The sequence below is a fragment of the Pan troglodytes genome, chromosome 10 (assembly GCF_028858775.2).
Source record: "Pan troglodytes isolate AG18354 chromosome 10, NHGRI_mPanTro3-v2.0_pri, whole genome shotgun sequence".
Classification (NCBI taxonomy): domain Eukaryota; kingdom Metazoa; phylum Chordata; class Mammalia; order Primates; family Hominidae; genus Pan; species Pan troglodytes.
In genome coordinates, this window is record NC_072408.2 from 116634218 (window position 1) to 116661679 (window position 27462).

The following is a 27462-nucleotide window of genomic DNA, read 5'->3' on the forward strand; positions in this document are numbered from 1 at the left end:
ATCTTCTTTCTTCGCCTCCAGAGTTTTAGTTCCATGTGGTAGGGACTATTTCGTGTCCCCTGTGTCCCCAGCATTCAGCATGGTGCTGAAGCAAAACGAGGTGTCAATGAATATTTGGTTTTTTTAGGCTGTAAGACCAGGGACCTGAAGTTCCAGGCAGGGTTGCAGAGCAAGGGCAGCCAGAATCCTGATGGGGAGGGGGAAAGGCTGTGAGGAGGAGGAGGAGGAAGATAAAGGGCAGAGGAGGTGTCAAGGACAAAGGTGTGGAGGGGAAAGTGCAGGGTGCACAGAGGAATGGTGTGGCCTGGGGCACAGGGAGAAGGAAAGCAGAAGAGATGGGTGAGTGGGTGGGCAGTGGGGAGGTGGGTGGGGGTTGGAATCCATGGGTAGGAAGGAGCCCACAGAGAAGGTGCTCAGGCTCCCAGACAGACCCAGTGTGCTTCTACCTCCCTCCACCCTGGGGCTCCTTAGCCAATTTGGGGGCCCCCACTTCCTGTGGTACCCTGAAATAAACACAACTGTGAGTGCCTGCCATTCCAAATCAGTCTTGCCGGGGACATGTGGATAGGAAGGTACTAGGAAGACAAGGACTCTGAGCTTTGCTGTTACTAGAGAGAAAATCCCAGACCTGTCCACCCCCTCCCCACCTTCCAGGTAAGAAAACTGAGGCTCAGAGAGGCGAAGTCATTTGTCTGGCATTGCCTTGCTCCAGAAAGGGGGAGGCAGGATTAGAACCCATGCATCCCCGGGACCTGCGCCTTTGATGGACACTTTACAAAGACAAGGGAACTCTGGGAGGGAGAAGCTGGAGAAAGAATGGAGTGGGGGATGGGTCGCAGTCCCTGATGAACCACCAGTTCACCAGCTCTGGGCAAGTCACCTGGCCTGCCCATGCCTCGGTTTCCTCACCTGAAAAATGGCAATGATCCTAGCACCTACCCCAAGGGAACTGTCATGAGGGTTAAATGAGATAAAGCATGCAAAACACTGAGCCCAGTGCCTGGTACAGAGCATGCATTCAGTCAAGCATGGCTGCTGTTGGAATCATCAGTATCAGTGTACTATTTATTAGTATCATTAGGGGAACAGATGAACAAAAGGACTGAGGACGAAGGAAGGCAATGACTCCTAGAGAAGGCAGAGCGGCCAGATCCAGAGCCTTGGAGGTAGACTCTGGCAGCCATCTCGAAGTGGTGGCTGCTGGGAACAGCCGGCTGGGAGCTCAACTCCTTGGCCAGGCGAAACCTACTGCCTGCCAGGCTACCCCACGGCTCCCAGGCACTTGGCAGGCGGCAGCAGTAGGGGGGCATCATGCCATGCCCAGCACCTTCCCTGGCCAGCCTGTATTTACCTAGCAGGTCTCGGCCCAGCCCGCTTCCTGTTTGCTGCACAGTGGCCGCCTGTCCAGGACAGACAGAGCCCCAATGTCCTGCTGGGCCCCCACCCCGTGCACTCACACCACCCAGGCAGGGCAGGTCTGGGGTGACTCACCACGCCCCACGGAGGGCAAGGCCAGCGTGGCCACAGCAGTCATTTGGTCATTCTGCAAGCCCTTGGCTGGAGGGAGGCCGGCTGACAGCACACACAGATGCCCCTCTGAGCTTTCACAGGGACCAAGTCATTTCCAAGGGTCCCGGCCCCTGGGTAGGAGCCACCAAGAAGCGGTGTGGCTTAATGGTTAAGAGCATGCACCTTGTAGACACAAAAGGCCACATATTGCAGGATTCCATTTATATGAAATGCCCAGAACAGGCAAATCCATAGAGACAGAAAGCAGATTAGTTGTTGCCAGGGGCTGGGAGTGGGGAGTGGTGACTGCTAATGGGTACAGAGTCCTTTTTTGGGGTGATGAAAATGTTCTGGAATGAGATAGTGCTGATGTCTGTACAACTCTGAATACACTAAGAAACCAACTGAATTGTACGTTTTAAAAGACTGAGTTATGAGTATGTGAATTACATCTAAATGACCCTTCCAGGCTTAGTGACCTCAGGCAGGTCACTTCCCTCCCAGAACCTCAGTTTCCTTGTTGCAACATGGGAATGTCATGGAGATTAAGCACACATAAAGGGTTTCTTTTTTTTCTTTCTTTTGTGTGTGTGTGTGCGCGCATGTGTGTGTGACAGAGAGAGACAGGATCTTGCTCTGTCACCCAGGCTAGAGTATAAGTGGCACAATCTTGGCTCACTGCAACCTCCGTCTCCCAGGTTCAAGCAATCCTCCTGCCTCAGCCTCCCAAGTAGCTGGGATTACAGGTGCCCACCGCTGCGCCAGCTAATTTTTGTATTTTTAGTAGAGACGGGGTTTCACTATGTTGGCCAGGCTGGTCTCGAACTCCTGACCTCAGGTGATCCGACCGCCTCGGCCTCTCAAAATGCTGGGATTACAGGCGTCGGCCACCGTGCCCAGCCACATAGAGGGTTTCAAACAAGGTCTGGCACGTAGTAGGAGCTCAAGGATACAAAGTCACTACCCCAGGAGGCTCCAGGTCCTTCTTCCCTTATCTCGCTTCCTTCCCATCAGAGCATAGCCCCAGGATTCCACCCTCTCAGCAAGCCCTGCTTAAGAACATGCTACTCAGCTCCAGCCCGGGAGGAGGGAGGCATCAAATTCTTAGTCCGGCCGGGTGCAGTGGCTCACGCCTGTAATCCCAGCACTTTGGGAGACCGAGGTGGGCGGATCACTTGAGGTCAGAAGTTCAAGACCAGACTGGCCAACATGGTGAAACCCCATCTCTACCAAAAATACAAAAATTAGCCGGGTGTGGTGGCATGCGCCTGTAATCCCAGCTACTCGGGAGGCTGAGGCATGAGAATCGCTTGAACCCAGGAGGCAGAGATTGCAGTGAGCAGAGATAGCACCACTGCACTCCAGCGGGGGCGACAAGAGCGAGACTCCATCTCAACAAAACAAAACAAAACAAAACCTTAGGCCCGCCTTCTCTCTGGCCTAGCCCCTCTCCTAGAGGATGGTCACAGCCACGGAGAACTCCAGAGAGGATTCTATAGTCTCAGAACGTTGCCTAATCAATGCTTTACATCTCATCTGCCACTCACTGGCCGTATGGTCTTGCACAAGTCACATCTCATCTCTGGGCCTTGGTTTCCTTATCTGTAAAATGGGAGTAATAATTACTACGACCTGGGTGGGGTTAAGCCGTATTTGCTCCATAGTTATTTGGTGTATAGCACATTCATGCTTTAAACTAAAAAATAAGGCTGGGTGCAGTGGCTCACACCTGTAATCCCAACACTTTGGGAGGCCAAGGTGGGAGGATCGCTTGAGCCCAGGAGTTCAAGACCAGCCTGGGCAAAATGGTGAGATCCCATCTCTACAAAAAATAAATAAATTTATTTATTTTTAAAAATATTAAAAAATAAAATAACAGCTCCTACCCCAAAGAGCTATTGTGAGGATTAAATGTGATAATTCAAGCCTTCAGTGCAGTGCCCAACAAACACCAAGTGTTCAATGAACTTGAACTTATTTTTTAGTTTAAAGCATGAATGTACTGTATACCAAATAACTATGGAGCAAATACAGCTTAACCCCACCCAGGTCGTAGCAATTATTACCCCCATTTTACAGATAAGGATGTTCAATGGCTGCCTTGCCATTCTTGCTAACATTCCCTCAGTTTGCAGTGGGAGGTGGGGGATGATGACATTGAGGTCCAGGGAGGTCAGAACTGGGCAGGCACTGGAACCCAGACTTCCCGGCTCCAAAACCAGGGCTCGTGACTGCAGAGACCTCACCTTTGGGAAGGGTTTCCTCGCCACCTCATTTCCATCTTCTGTCACCTTTAGAAGGCTGTCAGGACAAGTGCTGCCTCCCAGCTGGGAGACTAAGGACCAGAAGGGACAGGACACTCGTCCATGCATATGTTCCTCTACCCCACTTCTAGGAGCAAAAGTCCCGAGTTTGCCAAATCAGAGGAGGGGGAAGAGGGCAGGCGCCCGTTATGAGTGGATGGGGCAGGAGTCGGGGAAGGGAGCCCGAGGCAGCAGAAAACCAGTTTGAGATCCTTCCTCTGTCCCAGCCCACCTCAACACCAGTCTGTGCCAACAGTAAGCTGCTGCCTCAGGGGTTAACTGCTTGGAATTATGACTGAGGCTAATGCCTGCAATGTACCATCAGTAATGCCTACCCTCCATGGCACACTTCACACAGCACCTCCCATTTGGTTGTTTTTTGTTTTGAGACAGGGTATGGCTTTGTCACCCAGGCTGGAGTGCAGTGGCACAATCATAGCTCACTGCAGCCTCGACCTCCCAGGCTCAAGCAATCCTCCCACCTCAGCCTCCCCAGAAGCTGGGACCACAGGCATGTACCACCATTCCTACTTTTAAAATTTATTTTTTGTAGAGATGGAGTCTCACTCTACTGCCCAGGCTAGTCTCCAATGCCTGGGCTCACATGATCCACCCACCTTGGCCTCCCAAAGTGTTGTGATTACAGGCGTGAACCACCATGGATGGCCCCTTCTATCTATTTTAATCCAAATAATAACTATAGAGATTAAATATTATTGTCTCCATTCCCAGATGTATGAAGTCAGTCCCGGAAGAAAGGAGGTAAGGGCTGACATTTATCCAATACCTATCATATGCTAAGCACTTTCACATTTCTCTCTCATTTGAGGTCGGTGTTATTGTTATCATTTCACAGATGAACAAACTGAGGATCAGAAAGAATGAGATTTAACTGAGTCCACAACGCTACAGGAAGTGAATGTGGCTAGACTTCCAACCATCTGCTTTTAAATCCATTTGAGTTCATTCATCCCTTTGGGGGCTACCATGCCCTCTCCCTAGGACCCCCCTTCTCAACGCCATATCCCTTGGAACTCAGCAGGACAGGATGGCACAGTGGTGACAGGCTTGGAGTCTGAATCTTGACTTTGCCATTTAGTAACTGCGTGGCCCCAGACGGATCACTTGACCTCTCCGAGCTTCAGTTTCCTCACCTGTAAAAGGGAGCTCATCACAGTTACCACTGCTGGATTACTTGTCATTGTGGGTATCAGAGTCTCACAAAGTGGCCTCAAAGCACTGCGTGTGGAATGATGTCACTCGGACAAAAGCTCTAGGGTGGAGGGACTCCCTTCTGGTAACTGCTGAGGCCCAGATGCCTGGAACAGGTCCTGGCACATAGCAGCTGCTCAAGATGTATTTGCTGGATGAATGAATGCATGAATGAATGAATGAATGAATGAACAGAGGAAAGGAGTGAAAGACGGGCTTAGTCATTCTCTCCAGGGCAGAGAGGTCTCCAAAGCGAACCTCTGCCCAGCTAACTAATTAGCTTCCTCCCATCCATTTTTTAACAGACAGCTTACGGAGCACCTGCTATGTGTGGGGTTTTCTGGCCTATAAGACCAACACCTCTCATGAGGACAACTATCGTGAGCCCATTTTATAGATGAAGAAATTGAGGCTCAACAAGACCAGGACACTCACTCAAGCACACTTGGTCTCAGAGCCAGAGCCTGTATCTGAGCAGGTGCTTCCTTCTGATGCCCTGCCTGGCTGGCTTGTCCAGTCACTCATTCCTTCCTTCATTCATCCCTTCACTCTATCTACAGGTATTCCTGAGCCCCTCCTGTGTGCCAAGCAGGGACAGGAGTGAGCCAGACCCATGGGTCAGTCAACCCCATGCCCCCTGTCCCACCCTCACCTGCTGGGGTCTTAGCCCAAAGCCCATGGAACCCACCCTCCATAAACACACACACACACAATACACACAAATACATATACACATTACACACATATACACATACATACACACAATATACACACATACATACATATACACACAAACATACACACACACACACATGCACACATAGACATTCACATACACACATACACATGTATATACATACACATATGCACACACATACACATAGACATACATATACACACATACACACATATATACACAAACATACACATAAACATATAGTCATACATTACACATATACACATATATACACATATACACATATTACACATATAGACATACATATACACACATACACATACACACACAGACACACATACACACATACACACGCACATCAATATACACACACATACACACATACACAAACACACACACAGGGAATGGTCCCAGAAGGTGGCCAGCCCGCTCGGTCAACCGGGTGGAACCCAGGCCACTCCACCCTCAGGGGAAAACGGGCGCCTGGTGAGACTGAGGAGCTCTTTGTGCAAGGGGCAGGGTGGGTGGACAAGAGGGGCTGCTGTTACTCACTAACCAAAGAAATAGAAGGATATTCCTGTTTGGTCAATGGCCCGCCTGTCTGTCCCCTGAGCCCCCGCCTCCTTCTGTGGCCTTTCCAATGCCCTGACCTCATCTGGAGACCGGCAAGGGCTTCCTGTGCGCCTGGTGTGGTCTCGTGTGATCCTCCCTCACCGATGAGGAAACATGCTCAGAGAAGTGATGTAACCTCCTTGGGGTCACACAGCCAGCAGTGGCCAGGGCTCGGGGCAGAAAGGGGAAACCAATGGTCAGGAAGGGGCTAGGGGTGGGAAGGAAGTCAGAGTCACATTGAAAGTGAGGCCCTGTACCTTCCTCATTCCTGTCCGGCCACTGGGGTGCCAGCTCATGGGCTGCAAGGGCACCCGAGGTTGAAGGAGCCCAGGCCAAGACAAGAGCAGCAGCCAGAATAACCCAAATCCCTCCTCAAGTTGGCAGAGCTCTGACCTCAGCAAAGCCCAGGAACAGAGAGCTTAAGCCACTTCCTGAGGTCACAGAGCAGCAACTGGCGGAGCTGGGAGGTAAGCTAACGTGGCTCAGACGCCAAGGTGGGTGAGCCTAGCGTAGCTTTCCACGCAAGAAGCTAAGCTGGCCACTGGGCTTTTCGTGGACCCAAGGACACCAGTGTCACTCAGATCTGGCTTCCAGCTCCAGCTCTGCCATGAGCCAGCTGGGCATCCCTGGGTAAATTGCTTCCTCTCTGAGTCTCGATTTCCTCAGCTGTAAAATGGGGCTCAGCATTCCTGCCCCTGCCCACCCCCGGCAGTGGGGAAGCTGTGACACCATCAAAATGAACATCAGCCCTCACACCTGTAATCTGAGCACTTTGGGAGGCCAAGGCAGGAGGATTACTTGAGCTCTGGAATTCCAGACCAACCTGGGCAACATAGTGAGACCCCTGTCTGAAAAAAACCTTTTTTTTTAATAAGCTGGGTGTGTCCCAACTACTTGGGAGGCTGAAGTAGGAGGATCTCTTGAGCCCAGGAGTTCGAGGCTGCTGTGAGCTATGATCACACCACTGCATTCCAGCCTGAGCAACAGACTGAGACCCTGTCTCTAAAAATAATAAATAAAAAAAAAAGTGAACAACAGGCAATAGATGCTGGTTTTAAACTAAACACTCAAGGTTGTGCTGAAGACTGTCCACAACCTCCCAGCAAGGCAGGCATTACCTTATCCCCATTGTCCAGATGAGGAAACTGAGGCCAAAGGAATAATGGAACTTATTGGAAGCTGGGATTTGAAACTGGGCAGCTGGGCTCCAGCCCTAGTTTTTAAGCATTAAATCAGGAAAATAAAAAAAGTTGACAGCTCCTGGCACTCAGTCAATGCTCATAAATATTTCATTGCTGAAAACATATCATTATTTGCCCAAATGCAAGTCTAGCTTTGCCCCCAATACCTTCCACCCACCCACCTGGCATGGAGGGGCTCTCTGAGGATGTCTGGGGGATAAGCTGGAAGAAAACATGCCCTGGAATGGGCCTGGGGACAAGGGGAGCTGACACGGGCTGAGGCAGAAGAGCTGTGCTTCAGAGCCCCATCCACGTGCCTTGGGTCATCCCTGCAAAGTGGGATGAGAGTCCCTTTGACACAGGAGGAAATGGAAGCCCAGAGAGGCCAGGTGGCTTCCCTGAGCTCCTCCAGCAGGGAATAGCAGGCCTGTCTTAAACATGCAGATGCAGTTTAAGCCCAGGCCTGTCTGCAATTCAGGCTCTTTGTTTGTTTTGAGACAGGATCTCTCGCTCTGGAGTGCAGTGGCACAATCGCAGTTCACTGCAACCTCTGACTCCTGGGCTTAAGCGATCCTCCCACCTCAGCCTCTCAAGTAGCTGGCACTACAGGTGCGTGCTACCACGTTCGGCTAATTTTTGTATTTTTTCTAGAGACGGAGTTTCACCATGTTGCCCAGGCTGGTCTCAAACTCACGGGCTCGACCGATCCACCCGCCTTGGCCTCCCAGAGTGTTGGGATTACAGGTGTGGGCCACTGCACCCGGCCAACTCAGGTTCCTATCTCTGGACTGCAGAGTAGCTCCCCCATGACCCCAGGCACCCCAATGAGGGTCCAGACAAATGGGGACGGGCCACCTTACAGGTGAAGGGATGGATTTGCAATCACACAAATGGGATTCAGGTCCCAGCTCTGCCCCTTCTCAGCTGAGAGAACCCAGGCAAGAGATTTCACCCTCTAGACCTCATTCTGCCCTCTGAAAAATAGAGACAAAAATAGTTTTGTATCCAAATGTGCTGAGGGTGCTTGACTCAGTGCTTGGCACACAGTAAGTGCTCAATAAAGGCTTGCCACCATCATAATAGTTGTTAATGCAACCCAGGGTTGGCTAAAGCCAGACAGAACCTTGTACCCAGAGTTCATAACAGCAGCCACTTATCTCAAGAGATCGGAATTAATCTTTAACAGGTGAATTCTGCTCCAAATGGGCGATGTGGAGCATTCCAGAGGGCCCACTGGCACGAAATAAATGTTATCTTGGCTCCCCAGACCCTATCTGTGACAACAAGAGGAGCTGTTACCTGGGTCCCTATAATTTGGAGAACGGACTGGAGTGTCTTTCCCAAAGTCAAATGGGGGAAACTGAGGCAGACAGCAGAGTCAAGGGCCTGCATGGAGTAGAGACACCCACTTCATGTGGACCCCATCCCCCTAGGAACAGAGGAAGGAACTCAAAGGACTTTGACCATCTCAAAAGTATTTGTTCAGACAACCATGCCATAGATACTGACTGAGCACCTACTATGTGCCAGGCACATGAGGCTCAGTCTTGTGTGTTTCCTTCCCTCCTACATCTCCTTCCAGCTGCCGCTCTCCACTCAGAGCTTGGATGACTTCCCCAGCCTTGGGGCCAGCCTCTCTGTCTGAGCTCCTCCAATCTTTCCCACTCTGCAGCCAGAGGGACCTTTCTAGAACAGACAAACAACCGTGTCACTCCCAGGCAGGACTTCTGGGCCTCTGGGTCTGATTTAGCTCCTGCCTGTCTGATCCCTCACCCTTTCCAGTCACGTCACAAACTCCAGACAAACAGAACTATTTCTCTGCTCTATAAACCCCAGGTGTAGCCACCTGGTAACAGGTAAAAGTCATATCTCTGCTAGTGCCATTCTCTTTGCCTGAATACTCTTTCCTCTACTTCTGCGTTTATTCTTTAAGGTGCGGCTCAAACACTACCTTGACCAAGCCTTCGTGGGTCCTTCCTGGGCCAGTCCTCCTACCCTACGGCATTCTCCCCTGACCCCATCCATTCCACAGCATACATTTACTAAGCGTCGGCCATCCATGCACACCTTGCTAGATGCTCACAAGTCAGGTGTGGGAGCTCCTCCCCGGGGGGCCACAAGGGAAAATCCTTCTTGCCTTCACACGCCTCAGGCTACAGCGAAGCTGGGATTGGAAGCATCTCACTGCTCCAGTGCCCAGCCCAGAGCTGGCACAGGTGAGCTTGCAGAGAGCATTTGCTGGAGGAGGGAGTAAGTGGCAGAGGCCCAGTTGGCACCGGATAAGGCAGGAGGAACCTCCACAGCCCCTTCCCCAGATATAAGGTACCTGGGTTTCACCTGGGGAATCCCAGCCATCCTCACAGGAGCTCATGTGAAACATCCCTCCTGGGGGCATCACACCCTTTTTGTTCAGGCAACCATTCCCTGGTTACCTCCATTTCAAAACAGCCCCACCTTGATCTTACAAAGTGAACCGCCCTGAACTATGACTGCCATTTGCCATTTGTGTCTGGGACCCCTTCCCCCTGCAATTCACCAATCAAGGTGGGTGTCCAGGCTTTCTGGTTCCCATCATTCTTCAAACAGAATGAACTAGAGAAATGTGGAAATGGCCAATTGACTTTTTTTACCCTCTTTGTTAAGAAAATGTTTGGGGCAACAACAACTGGTTAAACGATGATGGCAGCCAACAGTGGCTGTGCCAGGTTCCTGGAAGGTCATCGGTCCTCATGACAGCCCTGGGGGCTTGCCCTCAGGCACCCCAGTATTACAGAGGAGAGAACACAAAGGCCCAGACAGCTAAGGGACCAGGCCAAGGTCACACAGCAGGGGACTGCAGAGCACACCCCGGGCCCCACACAGGCCCACTCTTAGCCCCCCAGATAACTCAGGCCTGACCTTTCTACCCGTGTTCCCCCAAAAGCCCACCTCGTCACCCTCCTCAGGAGCCCGGGGAGTCCCGACTTACCCTCTGCCCTTGCTCCGGAGCCAAAGTGGCAAAGCTTAAATCCTCAAGCGGTTCTTAGCATCCCAGAACAAAGCTCCCACAGGGTATCTGCCTAACATTTCAGGGGTTCACGGTCCCTCTGCCCCCAGCAGAGGCTCTTGTTTTAGAAGCTGAGCCAGAACAGCCACAGGGCCCACCTCTGCCCTGCCACTTCCCAAGCACCCAGGGGGCACCAGGCCCTGTGTGCAGAGCTGGCCCCAGGACAGGCCACCTGGTGTGGTGGGAAGGGCTTTGGGGCTGGATAGCCCCTGGGTTTAAATCCCAATTGTCAGATCCCCGACCTAAGCCTCAGTTTCCCCATCTGCAAAACAGAGAGGACAGACAGAGGGAACAGCTGCGGCAGGCTGGAGCAGTGGGTGGCTCGATGAATGCGTCTGTGGTTGGTGTTTCCAGGCAAGCGGGGAGTGTGGGAGTCTCTCTCTCCCCCACCCCCAGGAGCCACCCGCCCCCGGGACGTCCTGAGAGTCCAGGGCAGAACTAGAGGTTAAAGATTTTCATGCCTCTTGGAGGAAACAGCCGTCTCTCCGGGACTCAGTAACCAAGAAGAAGACTTTGGAAGCTCCAGACTCCAAATTCCCTCCGACATGCTCAGGGGCCAAGGGCAAACCTTAGGTCCCCCGAAATCCCTCTTCCAAGTCTCCTAAGGTGGGCTGCAAGGCTCCGGGCCTTTGGTTCCCTGGCTTGGGGTCTCAGGGAACCGAACCGCCCTCCCCGCAGACCTGCTACCCCAGGCCCCACGTTGGTGCCCATTTCACAGGTGATAAAACCGAGGCCCAAAGAGCCGGTGTCCGGCCCAAGGGCACTTAGCTGAGAGGCTGGCGCCTGCGGAACCTCGCGCCTTCCGTCTCCCGCGCCCCTGGCCCGCACTTTGGAGCCTCGGGACCCCCTGGAGCCGGACGGGCCACGGAGATGTCCCCAGGGGCGCGAGGGGACCTCGGCTGAGCCGCCCCTCCCGGGCCCGGGCCCCACTTACCTCCGGGACGGCTGGACGCCGGCGGCCGGGAGCTCCGCGCTTCCTGAATCCCGGCCGGCCCGCCCGGCGCCCGTCCGCCCGCGGGTCCCTCCTCCGCCGGCTCAGGTTCCAGCCGCGCGCCGCCCCCGGCCAGCTCCCCGCCCACCCGCCGGCCCGCGGACCCCGCCGAGCGCAGGCCCTAGAAGGGGCGGCCCCTGCTCGCACCCCGCCCGCCCAGCGAGGGCCTCCCCTGCGGGGGAGGTGCAGGGCCAGGGCCTCAGTTTCCTCGCCTGGAAAATGGGTGTCGCGATCCCTGGATAGAGCAGCAGACGGTCTTTGGAGAGGGCTCTAGTTGGAATCGGCTCCGATTCGATCTTGCTCCGTGATTTCGGGCCGCCCTGGGACTGTGTCCTAGTCTGTTCATGGGCGTCCCGGCCCAGTCCTCCACGTGTTTGCTCATTCATTCATTCAGCAGACAATTCCCTCCGAGGCGTTGAAGGAGGTCCCTACCCTCGGGTATGGCCCATAGAGATGGTTCAGGGGTAAATAAATGTGAGCTGCTCTCCTTGGTCTTCACCCAGTGCTTACTGCGAAGCCTGCCTCGGAGTAGGCCATCAATGTTTTGTTGCTGTTGTTTTTGAGACAGGGTCTCACTCTGTTGCCCAGGCTGGAGTGCGGTGGCGTGATCAGGAATCACTGCAGCCTCAACCACCAGCGTTCAAGCAATCCTCCCGTAACAGCCTCCCTAGTAACTGGGACCACAGACGCCTACCACCACGCTTGGCTAATTTTATTTAAATTTTTTGCAGAGATAGGGTCTCACTATGTTGCCTAGGCTGGTCTCAAACTCCAGGGCTCAAGCGATGTACCCACCTTGGCCTCCCAAAGTGCTGGGATTAGAGGTGTGAGTCACCGTGCCTGGCTCAATGCGTTTTTGCTTATTTTTTATTATTATTATTATTATTTTTGATACATGTTCTCCCTTTGTCACCCAGGTTGAAGTGCAGTGGCACGATCACGGCTCACTACAGCCTCAAACTCTTGGCCTCAAGAGATCCTCCCACTTCAGCCTCCTGAGCAGCTGGGAGTACAGGCATGCGCCACCACACCCCACTAATTTTTATTTTTTTGTAGAAGAGGGGGTGGGGGAGGACAGCCGGTCTCCAACTCCTGGCCTCAAGTGATCCTCCCACTTCAGTCTCCCAAAGCACTGAGACTATAGGCATGAGCCACCACACCTACCCATGTATTTTCTTTTATCAGATAACAAAGGTGGGCCCCAACACATAGCCATACCCTCTACCCAGCGCTGAGTCCACTTGAATACCTCCACAGGATGCGCAGCTCACTTCCTCCAGGGTGGTTGGAAAGCCTAGCAGGCCCACAGCTTGGCTCTGTGACTCTCTAACCCAGCAGCCCTATGCAAGTCCCTTCACCTTTGTGCCTCAGTGCCTCTACATCCCCCTGTAGAGTGCGGCATACAAAAGTCCTCACCTCACAGTCGCAGTGAAAATGCTGGGAGCATCCAGGCTGTGCAGAGCCCTTTTTTTTTTTTTTTGAGACAGAGTCTTACTCTGTCACCCAGGCTGGAGTGCAGGGGTGTGATCTCAGCTCACTGCAACCTCTGCCTCCTGAGTTCAAGCGATTCTCCTGCCTCAGCCTCCTGGGGGCTGGGATTACAGGCGTGCACCACCACGCCAGGCTAATTTTTTGTATCTTTAATAGAGACAGGGTTTCACCATGTTGGCCAGGCTGGTCTCGAACCCCTGACCTCAGTTGATCCACCCACTTTGGCCTCCCAAAGTGCTGGGATTACAGGTGTGAGCCGCCGTGCCCGGCCCAGAGCCATGCCATTTTCATCATTAGTGTTTTCACTAAATTGAGCTGACTCAGGGACTGTGGGGTAGCTCCTTCTTCCTCAGCTTGAAAATAGCAGCATCTCTCCTGAGGTCCAACAGCTGGAAAGTGAAATTTTAGAATTGCTGGGTGGGGAGGCGAAAGAGAGAGAGAGAGAGAGAGTGTGTGTGTGTGTACCCCTGAATAGGAGTGATGTGTTCACCTCCAGTGTGAAACATTTACAAAGAAACAAACCCTAATAATTAACTCACTGAGCACAGAAGCGTAGGGGGTGAGAGGGAGAACAGGCTGTGAGGTAGGGTTTGCTCTACCCATTTTGCAAATGGGAAACTGAGGCTTGGAGAGGAGTGTGGCCTCTCCAAAAGCTGCTCCCTCCATGGTGGGGGTTGGGGTGGGAAAGAGAACCCTCTGAGGGTCCGGAGTAAACAGGCAGATGTCTGGCAGTGGAGAGGAAGGTAAACACAAGGCCCCTCACACCTCCCTGACAGACAGCTATCTGCTGGGGTTCCTCAGGGCTGGGGCTGGGGCTGGGCCAGGTTGAGGGTGGAGGAGTGAGTCTGGGACCCATTTCTGCAGAAAGGCCTGTCTCAATTTAAAGAAAATGGCAAGGGTGATTCCAGCCATAAGGAGGCTGATGTTGGGGACTGGAACTGGAGGAGATGGGGCCAGGGATGGCGACCTCCTCTTCTCTAAGCTCAGAGGGAAGGGGCCTGAGCACTCAGCATCAGCATCACTAACCCAACTCTTTCCTGATCCCCATTTCACAGATGGGGCAACTGAGGCCCCCATGCAGGGAAGTGACTCATCTTGGGCTAAGCAGCTGGAGCTTGGCCTCTGCACCAGACACTGGGGTTCAAATCCTGCCCTGCCGCTGATGGGAGAAGGAGCTGTGGTGGGAGCTGTGGGCAAGAGCCTCCCTCTCTCTGTGCCTCAGTTTCCTCACCTAAAAATGGGTACCAGTGTCCATGAAGCAAGGGAACATGTTCATGACCACAGGTCTAGCACCTGGCACTTAGTAGGTGCTTTAAAAATACTGGTTGATGGGTCAGGCGAAGTGGCTCATGCCTGTAATCCCAGCACTTTGGGAGGCTGAAGTGGGCAGATCAACTGAGGTCAGGAGTTCGAGACCAGCCTGGCCAACATGATGAAACCCCGTCTCCACTAAAAATACAAAAATTAGTTGGGCATGGTGGTGGGCACCTGTAATCCCAGCTACTTGGGAGGCTGAGACAGAATTGCTTGAACCTGGGAGAGGGAGGTTGCAGTGAGCAGAGATCGTGCCACTGCACTCCAGCCTGGGCAACAGAGAGCGACTCCATCTCAAAAAAAAAAAAAAGTCCTGGTTGATGGAGCTGGGGGAGAGGAGAATGGGAGGTTGCTGTTTGTTGGGCATGGGGTTTCAGTTTTGCAAGATGCAAAGAGTTCTGGAGATGAACGAGGGTCACACAACAATATGAATATACTTTTTAAGTTTAATTTTTAATCTTTTTTTTTTATTTTTAGAGAGAGACAGGGTATTGCTCTGTAGCCCAGGCTGTAGTGCAGTTGCCTGATCATAGCTCACTGCAGCCTCAAATTCCTAGGTTCAAGCGATCCTCCTGCCTCAGCCTCCTGAATAGCTGGGACTATAGATGCGTGTCACCAAGCCTGGCTTTTTAAATTTTATTTTTTGTACAGGTGAGGTCTCGCTATGCTGCCCAAGCTGGTCTCAAACTCCCGTGCTCAAGTGATCCTCATAACCTGGCCTCTCAAAACATTGGGATTACAGGCATGAGCCACTGTGCCTAGCCAGAAATAATGTTTCCTCTTAGGGAAGGAAAGATTTTCAAGGCCCTCAGCATTGGCTGTGAGTCATGTGGCAGCCACATGTGGGGCGCAGCCTTGGTCTCCACGTAGCTCCTGGACTGCCCCAGGTGGACTCAGCGACCTCCCCTAAGAAAGGTTCCTGGGCAGCAGCCAAGGGTCTGCATTTACCAAGTGCTTACTGTATGCCAGGTCCAGTGCCAGATGCTGGGGAGAGATTGGTGAGCCAGACAGGTCAGGATCTCAGGGACTTTATACCCAGGGTACCCAGTTATAAAAACAAGACATGTGCACCTCACTTTACAGTTGGCACAGTCCTGATCCTGCCACTAACTCAGTTCATCTTTTGACAGCCTGGAAAGGAGGAATTCTTCCACCATTTTATAGATAATGACACAAAGACACCACTTGTCTGAGATCATCCCACAACTGGTAAGATTTGAACCCAAGCCCAGCAGACTCTACAGTGTAGCATGACCAGCAGGAATATTTTCCTGGCCAGGTGCGGTGGCACACACTTGTAATCATAGCATTTGGGGAGGCTAAGGCAGGAGAATCACTTGAGCCCCAGAGGTCAAGGCTGCAGTGAGCTGTGATCAGGCAGCTACACTCCAGCCTGAGCAACAAAGTGAGACCCTGTCTAGGAAAAAAAGAAAAAAAGAATATGATCTCAAAAAGACAGACCATAAGTGTGGATGAGGAAGTGGAGAAGCTGGAATCTTCGCACACTGCTGGTGGGAATGTGTAATGGAGTGGCTGCTATGCAAAACGGTCTGGCAGTTCCTCCAAATATTAAATCTAGAGTTACTGCCAGGCACGGTGGCTCCCGCCTGTAATCCCAACACTTTGGGAGGTCAAGGCGGAAGGATCACTTGAGGCTAGGAGTTCGAGACCAGCCTGGCCAACACGGTGAAACCCCATGTCTAATTTAAAAAAAAATACAAAAATTAGCCGGGCATGATGGTGGGCACCTGCAATCCCAACTACTCAGGAGGTTGAGGCACAAGAATTGCTTAAGCCCAGGAGGCGGAGGCTGCAGTGAGCTGAGATTGTGCCACTGCACTCCAGCCTGGGCAACAGAGTGAGATCCTGTCTCAAAAAAAAAAAAAAAAAAAAATCTAGAGTTCCCATATGACCCAGCAATTCCACCCCAGAAACATAGCCAAGAGAAATGAGAACTTACGTCCATAGAAAAACTTGAATGTTCATGGCAGCATTATTCATAATAGCCAAAAAAAGAAAAGGACTCAAATTCTCAGTGGATAAACAAACACAGTATATCCACACAATGGAATACTATTTGGCAATAAAATGAATGGTTACTGAGTCATGCAACAACATGGATGAACCTTGGAAGCAGGATGCTGAGTGGCCAGACACAAAAGGCCGCATATTACATAATTCCATTTATATGAAATGGCCAGAAGAGGCAAATCTATAGAAACAGAAAAGAGCTTAGTGGTCGTCAGGGGCTGGGGGGAAGGGAGGATTTGGGGGGCCAAGGGTAATAGCTAAAGGGTATGGGTTTTCTTTTTCTTTTCCTGTCGCACAGGCTGGAGTGCAGCAGTGCAACCACAGCTCACTGCACCCTCTAACTTCTGGGTTCAAACCATTCTCTCACCTCAACCTCCTGAGTAGCTGGGACTGCAGGCGCATACCACCACACCCAACCAAATAGGATGATGCAAATATTCTAAAATTGACTGGTGATGGTTGCTCATATGTATGACTATACTAAAAACCACTGAAGGCCAGGCACAGTGGCTCATGCCTGTAATCCCAGCACTTTGGGAGGCCAAGGTGGGAGGATCACGAGGTCAGGAGTTCCAGACCACCCTGGCCAACATGGTGAAACCCCATCTCTACTAAAAATACAAAAATTAGTCAGGCGTGGTAATGCGCGCCTGTAATCCCAGCTACTCAGGAGGCTGAGGCAGGAGAATTGCTTGAACCTGGGAGGCAGAGGTTGCAGCGAGCTAAGATCACATCGTTGCACTCCAGCCTGGGCAACAGAATAAGACTCAAAAAAATTTAAAAATTAAATAAATAAATAAAATAAAAACCACTGAAGAGTACACTTTAAGTGGGTGAATTGTATGGTATATGACTATCTTAATAAAGCTGTTGTGAAATTTTCTTTTTAAAAAAAGAAGAAGACAGCCAGGTACAGCGGCTCATGCCTGTCATCCCAGCACTTTGGGAGGCTGAGGCAAGAGAAACGCTTGAGGCCAGGAGTTCAAGAGCAGCCTGGGCAACATAGTGAGAAACCACTTCTCCAAAAAAAAAGAAGAAGAAGAAGAGGAGGAGGAGGAAGAAGAAGAAGACATGATCTCTAGGATCAAAACGATTGGGTGTGGCTCTATCATACTTCTAAGCTGTGACCTAGGGCAGGTGACTTTGCCTCTCTGAGCCCTGCTTCTCTCATCTGTAAAATGAGAGCAGTAACTTCCCCTGCCTCTTCAGGTTGTAGGGATTAAACACAATAGGGCTTGTGAGGGCTGGGCAGTACGGGAACACAGTAACTGTTCAATAAATAGTCCCACAATGGGGCCCCGCCTCCTCCAAGACTAACTTCATGTGCCCTCCCACCCAAGCGCTTCCAGCTTCACCCAGTGCTCTCCTGTATGTTCCTTCACATCTCCCTTCCCAGCAACCCTGTGAAGTGGGCATCAATTTCCCCATTTGATTGTGCCCATTTTACGAATGGGAACTACTGAGTCCAAAAGACAGCAAGCATAGCTCTCCTCCTCACTCCCCAGGCAGAAACTTCTTTCCTCTCCTTCCCCACACTCCCTGCTGTCCTGCCCCTGCTCTCTCCCTTCCTTCATTCCATGTCCCCTCCCCAACCCCGCCCCCTCCCCTTAGCCCAGCTGGGGGTTGGTTTAGGCCAAGAGTTAATGTCGGGGTCCCTGGGGGCCTGGAGTGGGTCTCTGAGGTATGGATGTAGCCAAGGCCACGATGTGGGGTTGGACCCCTGCAAATCCCAGCCTCTCAGCCCCTCCTGCACCAGCCTCTCAGCCCCTCTTCCCTCCTCCCCATCATCTTCATCTCATCCACCCCTCCCGTGGGCGGGTCTTCTCCCCTACCTTTTGCAGACCGACAAACTGAGGCTCCACACACAGTGAAAGCCGTTTATCCGAGGAGATAGATACCTGCCAATGGTGCCATCAGGATTCAAATCCAGGATATTCTGAATTCCAACTGCACCTTTCAGCCACTAAGCAACCGCTTCCCACTGTCCTGTGTGCCTCAGGACCCTCACCACCGAGGGGGGTCCCTGTTCACACCCCCTAGGATGAGATCAGGGATAGGCGTGGGGTGGGAGATATGGAGAGACATTCTGGTCTGCCTTCTTTGCACTTTCCCCAGTGAATGCCACACAGGGGCTCAAATCATGATGAAAAGAAGGAAAAACACAGGAAACTAGGGAGGAAAGGGCAGGGGAAGCACCAGGGCTAACAAGTATGCATTTATGCACTGCTTGCTGTGTGCCAGAGGCACTGTGTAGGGCTCTGCCTTCATGAGCTCCATCCAGCTGCACAAGAGGAAGCACGCCCAGAGAGGTGAAGGAACCTCCCCACAGTCACACAGCAGGGAGGAGACAGGGTCTGATGGTCTCCCAGGTTCCCCATGAAATCACATCTCCCCCCATTTACCAAGAAGCCACAGAGACTGGACACAAAAAGGCTGCAGACAATCAGTGCTCTGTCCACCCTGGTCCCGAGAATAGCAAGCTTTTGTCCCAGACACCAGGGCCCCACCCTGCCAGGGACCTTCAATGAGGCTCTTCTGGAATTCTCTCTGGGCCAGAAACCTGAGGCCAGGTGGGGAGGAAGCTCATCTCAGATGACCGTTGCCATGGGCACAGCTACTCTCAGCTGCCCAGCCACTGGCTGTGATTCCATTCCTCTGGGCAGCTGGGCGTGGTGGCCTGTGGGTAGGGCCAGTCACAGCTGGCCACGGGCACTTCAAAGATAGCCTCCATCTGAAGGCGATGGCACAGGCAGGGATGGGAGTGTCTAGGCCTTGGTCCCAGGGAAGGCAGGCTGATTCAGGACTTCCAAGCTGGGGTCCCTGGGTGGGCAACTGGGAGTCCATGGAGGTCCTAGAACAGGGAGTAAAATTGTGAGGGGATGAGGGAGCACCTTCTAGAGAGAGGATCATGACTTTCAGAGGCCTGGGGACACCCTCCCTACTCCGCGCCCCCAACAAAGTAAAGCACACTTTGTGTGAGGAAGTCTCACTTTACCCAGCCAGGCAGGAGCAGAGGTTGGATTGGGGCAGGGGAGGGGACAGCCTCTCTTCCGAGTCCCCCAAAGGGACCCCTAGAAATAGATCCTGGCTAACAGCTTGCAACCTGTAAACTGGCTCTGTCGCCCCCTACTCACAGGAGCGATGATTTCCCCTGTTCTTAGACCAAAAACCACACTCACGCTGGCCTCAGCACCTGTGGGTTTCATCCCCCACTGCCACCCTCTCTTGTTCTCCAGGCTCTGGCCACCTTGGCCTCTCTCTGTCCTTGGTGCATGTTGCTTTCTCTCCTGCCCCGGGGCCTTTGCACTAGCTATGCCCCTTCAGATCCCAGCTGAAATGTCACCTCCTCAGAGAGCTCTGCCCACCCGGACTCCAATCTAAATCAGGGGTCTGTAGTCATTTCCATCACATGACCCCTTTTGCTGTCCTCCACTGCTCATTTCCCTCTCTGGATTCATTGCGCACTGGACCTTGTTGTACCCCTGGGGAATAGAGACCTTATCTGTCGGCCGGGCGCCCCCGGTGGCTTACGCCTGTAATCCCAGCACCTTGGGAGGACGAGGCAGGTGGATCACCTGAGGTCAGGAGTTCAAGACCAGCCTGACCAATATGGTGAAACCCCATCTCTACCAAAAATACAAAAATTAGCTGGGCATGCTGGCACGCGCCTGTAATCCCAGCTACTCGGGAGGCTGAGATAGGAGATTCGCTTTAACCTGGGAGGCGGAAGTTACAGTGAGCCGAGATCATGCCACTGTACTCCAGCCTGGGCAACAGAGCGAGACTCTGTCTGGAAAAAAAAAAAAAGAGAGAGAGAGAGAGAGAGACCTTATCTGTCTTCTTGCAAGATCCCCTTAGCCGAGTTCAGAGCGTTGAACATAGTAAGTGCTCAGCAAACAGGGGTTGAATGACTATCCCTTCCAAACAATCTTCTCTGGGTCAGATCAAGGACTGATTAAGGGTTCATCATCTTCACAGCTGCCCTTTATCCAGCACCCCCTGGCAGGAGGCGCTGTGCTAAGTGTATTTGCATTTGTGGCCCCATTCCTTGTCAGAAGCAGAGTGTAGATTTTACTGAACTTATAAATACAAACCGGGAGCTGGATACAGTGGTAAAAGGTATCCATTGGCCGGGTGCAGTGGCTCATGCCTGTAATCTCAGCACTTTGGGAGGCCAAGGCAGGTGGATCACCTGAGGTTGGGAGGTGGAGACCAGCCTGACCAACATGGAGAAACCCTGTCTCTACTAAAAATACAAAATTAGCTGGGCGTGGTGGCCCACTCCTGTAATCCCAGCTACTCGGGAGGCTGAGGCAGGAGAATCGCTTGAACCTGGGAGGCAGAGGTTGCGGTGAGCCAAGATCATGCCATTGCACTTCTCCAGCCTGGGCAACAAGGGAGAAACTCCGTCTCAAAAAAAAAAAAGGTATCCATTGTAGATTGTCAGAGCTGGGCAGGAACTTTGAACTATCTAATCCCAATTTTGTTTTATTTTTATTTATTTATTTTTAAATTTATATATATATATATTTTTTTTTCAATAGCTTTTGGGGAACAAGTGGTTTTTGGTTACATGGATGAATTGTATAGCAGCGAAGTCTGAGATTTTAGTGTTCCTGTTACCAGAGTAGTGTACATTGTTTTTACTTATTTTTTTATTGACAGGAAATATTTTACATATTTATGAGGTACAAGTGAGTGTTACGTGTACAGAATGTGTTATGATCAGGTCAGGGTATTTGGGGTATCCATCTCTCGTATTTATCATTTCTGTGAGTAGGTAACATTTCAAGTCCTCCCTGCTAGCTACTTTGAAATATACAAGCCGGGTGCGGTGGCTCCCACTTATAACCCCAGCACTTTGGGGGGCTGGGGTGGGCAGACCACTTGAGGTCAGGAGTTCGAGACCAGCCTGGCCAACCTGATGAAACCTCCGTCTCTACAAAAAAATACAAAAATTAGGTCCAGGCATAGTGGCTTACGCCTGTAATCCCAGCACTTTGGGAGGCCAAGGCGGATGGATCACTTGAGGTCAGGAGTTCGAGACCAGCCTGGCTAACATGGGGAAACTCCATCTCTACTAAAAATACAAAAACATTACCTGGGCTTGGTGGCGCATGCCTGTAGTCCCAGCTACTCAGGAGGCTGAGGCAGGAGAATCACTGGAACTCAGGAGGCAGAGGTTGTAGTAAGCCAAGATCGTGCCACTGCACTCCAGCCTGGGAGACAGAGCGAGACTCCATCTCCAACAACTACAATGACAACAACAAAAATTAGCTGGACGTGGTGATGCGTGCCTGTAATCCCAGCTACTTGGGAGGCTGAGGCAGGAGGATGGCTTGAGCCTGGGAGGTGAAGGTTGCAGTGAGCTAAGATTGGGCCACTGCACTCCAACCTGCGTGATGGAGACAGACATTGTTTCAAAAAAATAAAAAAGAGAAAGAAATATACAATACATTTTTGCTAACTATAGTAGTCACTCTACTCTGCTATGGAATATTGGGGCTTATTTCTCTACCTAACTATATGTTTGTACCCATCAACCAACCTCTTTATCCCGCCCTCCCTCTATCACACCCTTCCCAGCCTCTGGTATCTATCATTCAAGTCTCAAAAAAAACTTTTGTTTTTTTTAGATGGAGTCTAGCTCTGTCCCCCAGGCTGGAGTTCAGTGGCGTGATCTCAGCTCACTGAAATCTCTACCTCTTGGGTTCACGTAATTCTCCTGCCTCAGCCTCCCAAGTAGCTGGGATTGCAGGTGTGCACCACCACACCCAGCTAATTTTTATATTTTTAGTAGAGACAGGGTTTCACCATGTTAGCCAGGCTGGTCTCGAACTCTGACCTCAAGTGATCCGCCCACCTCGGCCTCTCAAACTGCTGGGATTACACACGTGAGCCACCATGCCTGGGTTATCATTCTATTCTCTATCTCCACGAGATCTTTTTTTTTAAACTCCCACAAATGAGTGAGAACACGCAATATTTGTCTTTCTGTGCCTGCCTTATTTCACTTAACAAAATGACCTCCACTGCCAGCCATGTTGGCTACTAATGACATGATTTCATTCTTTCGTAAGGCCAAATAGTATTCCATTGTCTGTATATACCACATTTTCTTTCTCCACTGTCCATCAGTGGGCATTTAGGTTGCTAATCCCAATTTTAAAGATGAAACTGAGACCCAGAGGACAGAAGAGGCTTGCCCAGAGTCATACAGTGGATCAGGGCAGAGTGAGAGTTGAGAATGCACAACATTTTCTGGTGTTCCTTGTTGATGTGTTGAGAAGGGCCCTACTGTATCTTCAAGTACAAGGAGTAGGCCAGGAGTGGTAGCTCATGCCTGTAATCCCAACACTTCGGGAGACTGAGGTGGGCAGATCACGTGAAGTCAGGAGTTCAAGACCAGCCTGGCCAACATGGTAAAACCCTGTCTCTGCTTAAAAAAAAAAAAAAATACAAAAATTAGCTGGGCCTGGCGGCATATGCCTGTAGTCCTGGCTATTCTGGAGGCTGAGACAGGAGAATCACTTGAACCCAGGAGGCAGAGGGTGCAGTGAGCCGAGATCATGCCACTGCACTCCAGCCTGGGGGAGAGAGCAAGACTCCATCTCAAAACAAACAAGAACAGGGAGTAGGTGAAAATGATCCGGTTTAACTAACTGTATTAAGAACCAGTTGTCCTTTCAGGAGCCTTTGGCAGGCTGTAGCATCATAATTAATAAAAATATTAACACAATCCATTTATTGAATATCTTCTATGTGTCAGGTATTTTACACGCCTTATTTCATGTAATACTGCAAGGTAGAGATGTTTCTGTCCCATTTCACAGATGCAGAAACTGAGGCTCAGAGAGGGGAACTGACTTGTCCTGGGCACACAACTTCAAAGTTTCAGAACCTGGACGTGAACCCAAGAATTGTTAGGTGGTGGTGGTGCTGGTGGCAGTAGTAGCAGTGAAAATAACAGGACACACCTAATGACCCTCCACACTGAGGCAGGTGTGAACTCAGGGCCCCAAGACACCTGCTGGAGGAGTTGCAAACTTTCCCAACAGTGTGCAAGTGAGGCTTCTCACTTAGCCCTTAGGAAACAGCCCAAGCACGGTAGGAGGACAAGTTCTCCTGCCCCTCCTGCCCTCCCTCCGTTCCACCCACTTTGGAAGCGGGCAGGAGCCTGGTGGGGTGTGGGGAGGCGCAGGGCCTGGCGGGTCCTCCCAGCTCTGCCTCTGCGGCACAATGGGGACAGCGCCACCTACCGGGCCCGTGGGAGCTGCAGGGGCTCAAGCGCAGGCGCTCAATGCGCAGGCGCAGGGCTGTGGGGCCGGCGTGAACCCGGGAACCCATCCACCAACCAGCAAAACTGAAGGGTCGTGTCCCCATATAACCTCCTGCAAACGACGGTAATTGGGTCAACATTGAACGACTACGCAGATAAGCGCCTGCCCGGGCAGCTTCATTGACTCGGTGAGCTAGAAACTGTTGGTATTCCCATTGCATGGATGAGGAAACTGAGGCTCAGAGGGGTGAAGTGAGCTGTCCAAGTCTACTTCCCTAATAGACAGCCGACCCAGGACTCCAGTATTCGATCTCATCAGCCTACGCCCCACATCACGTAAATATATCTTTGCAGTTTTATTGAACACCTGAACACCTACTAAGGCAGCTTACTATGCTCCAAACATTGTTCTAATTACCTTACAAATGGTAACATTTAATTGAAGCCTCACAACAAGACCTGTGTGTTACGGATAAGGAAACTGAAACTCTGAAAGGTGAAGTTGTAACCGAGTCCAAACTCCCTCTGCTCCCTGCATGATAGCCACTCAGTCGAGAGGCCAGGAGTTGGAGCAAGGAAAGCGACTTTATTTTGGAGAGCCAGCAAACCTAAATGGCCTAAATGTTCTAAAGAGCCCTCTTAGAATTATATGGTCTTGGGCCCGGTGTGGTGGCTCATGCCTGTAATCCCAGCACTTTGGGAGGCCGAGGCGGGTGGATCACAAGGTCAAGAGATGGAGACCATCCTGGCCAACGTGGTGAAACCCCGTCTCTACTAAAAATACAAAAATTAGCTGGGTGTGGTGGTGCACGCCTGTAGTACCAGCTACTCAGGAGGCTGAGGCAGGAGAATCGCGTGAACCTGGGAGGCAGAGGTTGCAGCGAGCTGAGATAGCGCAACTGCACTCTGGCCTGGGCAACAGAGTGAGACTCCGTCTCAAAAAAATATATGTATATATGGGCTTGGCTTTGTCTTATATTTTAGGTAAGGGAGGAAAGAAAGAGGCAGACATCTGGGTGCCAGCAAGGGTCAGGGGGAAGTTTGTGAAACTTCTTTGTCCTTGGGTAATGGTCTCTCATGTGACAATAGCCAAATCTCCTTGTTCCTATAAATCGTTAACAAATTATAGTTGTCTACATACTTCCTCTTTAATCCCAAAGTTAGTTTTGAAAACTATGTGATTGCTATTTCTGCATTTTATCTCAGTTGCTCTAAAATTATCCTAGCCTTCATACAGGAATGGGTAAAGGCCTTTAAACAAAAATGGACCAGTCTGGACAACATAGTCAACACAAAAAAATTTTTTTAAAGATTAGCTGGGGCCGGATGCTGTGGCTCACGCCTGTAATCCTAACACTTTGGGAGGCCGAGGCAGGTGGATCACCTGAGGTCAGGAGTTCGAGACCAGCCTGGCCAACATGGTGAAACCCTGTCTTTACTAAAAATACAAAAGGTAGCTGGGTGTGGTGGCGGGCACCTGTAATCCCAGCTACCTGTAATCCCAACTCGGGAGGTTGAGGTAGTAGAATTGCTTGAACCCAGGAGGTGGAGGCTGCAGTGAGCCGAGATCACACCACTGCACTCTAGCCTGGGCAACAGAGCAAGACTCCTTTTCAAAAAAAAAAAAAATTAGCCAGGCTTGGTGGTGCATGCCTGTAGTACCAGCTGCTCGGGAGGCTGAGGCAGAAGGATCCCTTGAGCCCAGGAGTTTGAAGCTGCAGTGAGCTATGATTGCACCACTGCGTTCCAGCCTAGGTGACAAAGCAAGACCCTGTCTTTAAAAAGACAAAAGTTCTTCTGCTGTTTAATTGTTACAAAGTGAATTTCAGTTCCTTGTCTATAATAGCGATGTATTACAATGAGTTTGACATGTTGCATTGTAATGGGCTCAGTGAGTTTTAACTGAATGAATCAACAAGTCAGTGTCAACCCTCGTCAAACATTTGAGCTAATTTGGGTTTCTGTACGGTTAACCTGGGTCAGATAAGGCAGCACCCCATCAGTGGGAACGCTCTGGCAGGAGGTGTGCTGAAAATAGGCTGTCAGCTGGCACACAAGTGAACACGGCTGAGGGGAGATTTGGAGTCAGACATGAAACTTCTGTGGCCCCATATCTGGCTGGGTTACCCTGGGCAAGTCTCTTTGCCACACCCTTGGGGTTCAATTTCCTTCTCTGATAAACGGGGCTACTGAGGTCCACGTCTCAGGTGGTTGTGAAATGATTTGTGTAGAGCACTTTTGCAGGGCCCGTTATATAGTGAACAATGTGTGTTGTTTCCTCCCTGCCCCAGATGGAACTCAGTCACACTTTGACAAGGATGAAACGGGAAGGGCATAGATGCCTTTCTGGCTTTTGTCTCTGGGGTAGAAAACCCAAAATGTTCCCAGGGTCCCCGCAGGTACTAGGAACGGGGGCTGGGCTGGGAAAATCCCTGCCTTCCACAAAAAAATTGCCCTCCGGTCTCACCGTATTATGTTAGAGGCATAAAGAAAAGATCTTTTTGAGACGGAGTCTTGCTCTGTCACCCAGGCTAGAGTGCAGTGGCGCTATCTCGGCTGACTGCCAGCTCCGCCTCCCGGGTTAATGCCATTCTCCTGCCTCAGCCTCCTAACTAGCTGGGACTACAGGCGCCCGCCACCACGTCTGGCCAATTTTTTGTATTTTTAGTAGAGACGGGGTTTCACCGTGTTAGCCAGGATGGTCTCGATCTCCTGACCTTGTGATCCGCCCGCCTTGGCCTCCCAAAGTGCTGGGATTACAGGCGTGAGCCACCACGCCCGGCCAAGAAAACATCATTTTAAGGCCGAACACAGCGGCTCATGCCTGTCATCCTTGCACTTTGGGAGGCCGAGGCGGACGGATCACTTGAGGTCAGGAGTTTGAGACCAGCCTGGCTAACATGGTGAAACCCCATCTCTACTGAAAATACAAAAATATTAGCTGGGGTGGTGGTGCACACCTGTAATCCCAGCTACTCTCCTGCTGAGGTAAGAGAATCACTGGAACTCGAGAGGCAGAGGTTGCAGTGAGCCAAGATTGTGCCACTGCACTCCAGCCTGGGAGACAGAGCGAGATTCCGTCTCCAAAAACAACAATTTTTTTTTTTTATTTAAAAAATTAGCCGGACATGGTGGCAGCGGCCTGTAATCCCAGCTACTCAGGAAGCTGAGGCAGGAGAATTGCTTGAACACAGGAGGTGGAGGCTGCAGTGAGCCGAGACTGCGCCAATGTACTCCAGCCTGGGTGACAGAGCTAGACTCTGTCTCAAAAAAAAAAATCACTTTAAAAAGGAGAGACAGAATTCTGTATTTCTAAGAAATCCAAAGGAAAAAAACCCTAAAAAGCATTTAGAGCTTAGAATGAACAGTAACATCCCTAATCTGAGGACTATTAAAAAATATAATAAAATTGGCCGGGCACAGTGGCTCACACCTGTAATCCCAGCACTTTGGGAGGCCAAGGTGGGCGGATCACAAAGTTAGGAGTTCAAGACCAGCCTGGCCAACATGGTGAAACCCCGTCTGTACTAAAAAATATGAAAATTAGCTGGGCATGGTGGCAGGCGCCTGTAATCCCAGCTACTCGGGAGGCTGAGGCAAAGAATTGCTTGAACCCCGGAGGTGGAGGTTGCAGTGAGCCGAGATTGCGCCACTGCACTCTAGCCTGGGCAACAGAGCGAGACTCCTTCAAAAAAAAAAAAAAAGAAAGAAAGAAAGGAAGGAAGGCAGGCAGGAAGAGAAAGAGAAAATATAATAAAATCACAGACAGGAAAAAACTTATTTCAGGCTTCCATCT

General features: G+C 51.2%; 2 protein-coding genes across 8 annotated transcripts in view; both read right to left on the reverse strand.

Moving 5' to 3' along the window:
- TRPV4 (transient receptor potential cation channel subfamily V member 4) overlaps positions 1-11589 on the reverse strand; it is a 50432-nt gene extending 38843 nt beyond the window's left edge. For 5 of the 6 annotated variants that reach the window (XM_063786052.1, XM_016924153.4, XM_063786051.1 and 2 more), the window contains exon 1: positions 10483-10571. The gene's annotated coding sequence lies outside the window, so the exon portion shown is untranslated. Of the gene's footprint in view, positions 1-10482; positions 10572-11494 lie in introns of those variants that run through there. The other variant, XM_016924152.3, reaches the window with a different exon arrangement.
- A 7229-nt stretch (positions 11590-18818) lies between these two features.
- Positions 18819-27462, reverse strand: part of GLTP (glycolipid transfer protein) — a 40776-nt gene continuing 32132 nt past the window's right edge. For both annotated transcript variants that reach the window (XR_008538198.1, XR_008538199.1), the window contains 2 exons: positions 21489-21639; positions 18819-19238 (listed from right to left, as the gene is read on the reverse strand). The gene's annotated coding sequence lies outside the window, so the exon portion shown is untranslated. The remainder of the gene's footprint in view (positions 19239-21488; positions 21640-27462) is intronic.